Source organism: Hylobates moloch, unplaced genomic scaffold, assembly GCF_009828535.3.
Source record: "Hylobates moloch isolate HMO894 unplaced genomic scaffold, HMol_V3 SCAFFOLD_10, whole genome shotgun sequence".
Classification (NCBI taxonomy): Eukaryota; Metazoa; Chordata; class Mammalia; order Primates; family Hylobatidae; genus Hylobates; species Hylobates moloch.
Window position 1 is genome coordinate 28,356,524 of NW_026652285.1, and position 5,643 is coordinate 28,362,166.

Below are 5,643 nucleotides of genomic sequence, written 5' to 3' on the forward strand. Positions count from 1 at the left end.
GAAGAACGGTCCTTGGACCCTGGGCTGGCATCTAAGAGGAAGCAGGATGAACTTCCTGTCCAAATGCTAGGCACTTCCCCTGCTGCCACCCCTCCACGGGTTCTCTCTGCGCTGGGTAGAGAGAGGACCCTGAGGCCCCCAAGCCATAGAGAGGCCTGGGGTCCTGGGCAAGGACCAGGGAGCTGGTTTGCTCCTTGACACCTTGGACGGCGTGAGCCCAGGGTGACTGAGCCCCTTTCATGCGCCACATGCTGCTCCAAGCACAGGCAGCTCAGCCATCATCCCCGAGAGGAGCACTGTGAGGGGGGTGGTTTTCTAACCCCTGTGTCATGGATGAGGAAACCAAGGCCCAGAGAGGCCAGCGGGCTTGCTCAAGGTCACACAGCCAGTTCGTGGGGGAGGCAGGATTGGGACCCCAGCCTGGAGACCTGAATCCTGCCCCCTTGACTAGCATGGTCTGTGCTGCAGGCCTTAAGGCTGGGCACCAGGCCTGGATGGCCTCCACTGGCAGGAATCACTGCCCATGGTATCACCCCAGGGCTGGGGGCAACCAGCACCCCTCCCTTACCTGGAGTTGCGGAGACAAGGTCTTGGCCCTGCATCCCCAACTTGGCCCTTGTGCAGGAAAATTTGGGAGAATCGGCTGAAGAGCTAGAAGAGCAGCAGAAGGAAGGAGGCTTCGGCCTTCCAGGGGAGGGGCTTCCTAAGGGAGGCCAGAGACCCACCCCTCAGGGCCCCACAGCTCCCTCAGCAAGAGCAACCCCAAGGGTGGCATCAGGGCAGCAGAAACAGTGGCCCCAGCCTCAATGGATGGGCATAGGGACCGAAGGAGTCAGCCACAGCTGTGGAGTTGAGGTGGGGCCCCCCAGGGAACCCTATGTTTGAGGGGGAGACACAGGCCTTCCCCGATCTAAGCAGAAAACAGCCCTTGCTGTCAGGGTCAGGTCTGATGAGGAAGACAAGCCCTCTTCAGAAGACGAGGGGCCACCAATGAGAAAACAGACAGCCCTGACCTCAGGAGGGAAGGTGGGTGAGAGAATGTGAAGCAAGCTTTCTGTGTGGGGATCCCACAGCCCCTAAGAGAGCTGAGGCAAGCATAAGACAGGGGAGGTGGAACCTCAGGGGCTGGGGACTGTGGTCAAGGGAGAGGCAAGAGGTCTAGCCAAGGCTGGGTGCCGGGGTTCACAGATGTAATCTAATTCCAGCACTTTGGGAGGCTGAGGCTGTAGGATCACTTGAGTCCAAGAGTTCGAGACTGGCCTGGGCAACATAAAAAGACCCCCGTCTTTACAAAAAAAAAAAATTTCGTTAGCCAAGCATTGGCCTCATGCCTGTAATCCCAGCACTTTGGGAGGCTGCTCCGCCTCCCAGGTTCACCCCATTCTCCTGCCTCAGCCTCCCAAGTAGCTGGGACTACAGGCGCCCACCACCACGCCTGGCTAATTTTTTATATTTTTAGTTGAGATGGGGTTTCACCGTGTTAGCCAGGATGGTCTCGATCTCCTGACCTCATTAACCACCCGCCTCAGCCTCCCAAAGTGCTTGAATTACAAGCGTGAGCCACCGCGCCTGGCCTTGAATGGGTCTCTTGAGTCCAGGTGTTGAGACCAACCAGGACAACATGATGAAACCCAATCTCTACAAAAAATACAAAAGTGCTGGGTACGGTGGCTCACACCTGTAATCCCAGCACTTTGGGAGGCCAAGGTGGGCAGATCACTTGAGGTCAGGAGTTCAAGACCAGCCTGGCCAACATGGTGAAACCCCATCTCTACTAAAAATACAAAAATTAGCCGGACATGGTGGAGCACACCTGTAATCCCAGCTACTCCAGAGGCTGAGGCAGGAGAATTGCTGGAACCCGGTAGGAGGAGGAGATTGCAGTGAGCCAAGATCATACCATTGCACTCCAGCCTGGGCAACAGAACAAGACTCCGTCTCAAAAAAAAAAAAAAAAAAAGCCAAGCTTGGTGACGCCACCTGTAGTCCCTGCTACTCGGGAGGCTGAGGCAGGAGATCACTTGAGCCCAAGAGGTCAAGGTTACAGGAAGCTATGATTGTGCCACTGTTCTCCAGCCTGGGCAACAGAGCGAGACCCTCAAAAAAATTAAAAAATAAGGTCTATTGCCTGCAATCCCAGCACTTTGGGAGGCGGAAGCAGGCAGATTGCTTGAGGCCAGGAGTTCGAGAACAGCCTGACCAACATGGTGAAACCCCATCTCTACTAAAAATACAAAAATTAGCCAGGCGTGGTGGTGCACACCTGTAATCCCAGCTACTTGGGAGGCTGAGGCAGGAGAGTCACTTGAACCCAGGAGAAGGAGGTTGCAGTGAGCCGAGATCATGCCACTGCACTCCAGCCTAAGCAACAGAGTAAGACTCCATCTCAAAAAAATAAAAAAGGTTGGCTGGGTGCGGTAGGCTCATGCCTGTAATCCCAGCACTTTAGGAGGCTGAGATGGGCGGATCACCTGAAGTCAGGAGTTCGAGACCAGCCTGACCAACATGGAGAAACCACATCTCTACTAAAGATACAAAATTAGCTGGGCATGGTGGCACATGTCTGTAATCCCAGCTACTCGGGAGGCTGAGGCAGGAAAATCACTTGAACCTGGGAGGTGGAGATTGCGGTGAACCAAAGATCATGCCATTGCAATAAGAGCGAAACTCCGGCTGGGCGCGGTGGCTCATGCCTGTAATCCCAGCACTTTGGGAGGCCAAGGCGGGTGGATCACGAGGTCAGGAGATCGAGACCATCCTGGCTAACACAGTGAAACCTGTCTCTACTAAAAATACAAAAAAAATAGCTGGGCGTGGTGGTGGGCACCTGTAGTCCCAGCTACTCGGGAGACTGAGGCAGGAGAATGGCGTGAACCCGGGAGGCAGAGCTTGCAGTGAGCCGAGATGGCACCACTGCACTCCAGCCTGGGTGACACAGCAAGACTCCATCTCAAAAAAAAAAAAAAAAAGAGCGAAAATCTCAAAAAAAAAAAAAAAAAGGTCTAGGTCAGGCACGGTGGCTCGCACCTGTAATCCTAGCACTTTGGGAGGCAGGCAGATTGCCTGAATTTAGGAGGTTGAGGACAGCCTGGGCAACATGGTGAGATCCCGTCTCTACTAAAAATACAAAAAATTAGCCGGGTATGGTGACACATGCCTGTTGTCCTAGCTACTTGGGAGACTGAGGCAAGAGAATCACTCGACCCCAGAGGTGGAGGTTGAAGTGAGCCGTGATCTCGCCACTTTACTCCGGCCTGGGTGACAGAGCGAGACTCTCCAAAAGAAAAAAATATATATATAGTAAGTTCTGGCCGGGTGCGGTGGCTCACGCCTGTAATCTCAGCACTTTGGGAGGCCGAGGTGGGCAGATCACGAGGTCAGGAGATCGAGACCATCCTGGCTAACACGGTGAAACCCCGTCGCTACTAAAAATACAAAAAGCTAGCCGGGAGTGGTGGCAGGCACCTGTAGTCCCAGCTACTTGGAAAGGCTGAGGCAGGACAATGGCGTGAACCCGGGAGGCGGAGGTTGCAGTCAGCCGAGATCGCGCCACTGCACTCCAGCCTGGGAGTGCAAAAAAAATAAATAAATAAAAATAGTAAGTTCTAGCCAGATCTGCTGGGAGCCGGGGAACCCAGGAATATAAGTGGCTATGGGGGCCAGGGAGCCATATGACTGAGTCTCCACTGGAACTAGCCCAGGGTGCCACCAGGGAGAGTCACTCTTAGGGCTCATCAGGTCTCCCCAACAGGAAGTCTAGGGTCCCAGGGCCACTGATGTGGTAGGAACATGCCCCTGGTGAAGAGGCCTGGACCACAGATTGGGCTTGCTCTGTGGTCTTGAACATGTTGGAGGACCCAGACTCTCCCAGCCCCGGGCCCCCACTGTGAAATGACAAACCTCACCCAGCCTACTGGGGGGCACTCCTGATCAGGACTTGCTGATGTGGCCCTGGGACATGGGCAGGCTGGGGCAGGACAGACACCTTCGTGTCTGGGGTGTGTGGTGAGGGTGCATGGGACCACATATACCAGTCCCCTCTGGTCCCAAATGGAGGGCAGAAGTGGAAGTAGGACTAGGGGTGGCTAAGAGGAGTGGGGCCCTGGAGTATGGGACGTGCCTCTCACTGACCAGCTGTGTGACTTTGGGAAGCTCACATAACCTCTCAGAGCCTCAGTTTCCCCATCTGTAAAATGGGGAGTACAATCTCTCCCTCTGGGCTCATCATGAGTTTCCAGGAATACCACATAGTTGGCCCTCATTCCCAGGAGCCTCCTTGTGCCTACATCTTGGAGGAGGTTCTCAAGATGTCTCCAGAGCGAAGGAAGAATTGGCTCAGCCTTACTGAGCATCTGGGTCTGGCATGGCAGGTGGTTGGGGATGGGGGGAGTCACTTCGTTCCCTGCATTGATGTCAGTGCCTCCTGGGAAATCGCCTTCTCACCTCTCCTGGGCCTAAAATAGAGCAGGGGGTGGGGGTGTCACAAGCTAGAGGCAGTTCCCTCATCCCCAGCAGAGGCCCTGGGTCCTTGGGGAAGCAGAGGACCCAGAAGGGGTTCCCTGCCTCCAATCTTGTTCTTCAGAGACCTGTGGTCCGCTAGCATGGGTACCAAAAAGGTCAGGGTGGGGACTCAGCGGCCCACCCACCATGCCCTACCACACCCCACACCATCTCAGGTACCTGGCCTTCAAGCGCACCCCCAGCAGAAGTCTGAGGTCCCAGCCCTGGTATTGGGACCCATCATCCCCAGGAGCTGGCTGGAGGGCATAGCTGGGGACATAGGTTGGGAGGTCCAGTATTTTGCAGACAGGGCAGCCTAGTCTGACCAGAGAGGGAATGCTGGGGGGCTCCAGAGGTGTCTTCTGTTCCTAAGGATTGGGACTAGCAAGGGAGGGGGAGCCATGGGGCATGCTAGCAGCATGTAAGTGACCTGGCTAGTTTATATTTTATCTAGGAGGAAGGACAGGGCGCCTGTGAGAGACTCAGGAACCCAGACGGACATGCCAGCCCTTCCTGATGGTTGAAGTGACAGCGATCCCTGAAGCCCTCCTGGAGGCCGGGGCATCTTTGGCGGGGAGAAGGAGCCGATGGGAAGGGGTCTGGACCGCGGGCATGAGAGGACTCCGCAGTGACACGACCCCTAGCGAAGGTGCAAGAAATCCCAGAGGCGTAGAGCCCGGCGTTCGCAAAGATCCTCTGCCCTCTCCAACCCCAGCTTCCACAGCCTGGGGTCAAGCGGGGCGCTCCAAGCTGGGGCTGGGGCAGCCTCTCTGGGGCAGCCTCGCCCACGACCGAGGGGCGAACGCGGGCGCCGCAGCCACGCCCCTGCCCCCGGCCCCAGATGGGCAGTCGCCTGGTCGACCCTGGGGGTCCCCCGTCCCCTGCCTCCCTCCCCTACAAATCCTCGGAGATGCTCAGGCAGAGGTGGCCCAGGAGGGGCCGCGGGATGAGGACACGGAGCGCCACCGCCCCGCACCTGCCGAGGAGCCCCCGAGGTGCGGGGAGGGACTCCGGGGAGACGCCTCTTTTGTCCTGCCGCGGCGGCGGCCCGGGCCCTGCGGGGCTGGGGGGGCCGGGGGGGCGGCGGGAGAGCGGAGGGCGGGCCCTGGGCTCACGTGCTCGCCGCTCCGCTCTTAACCCGGC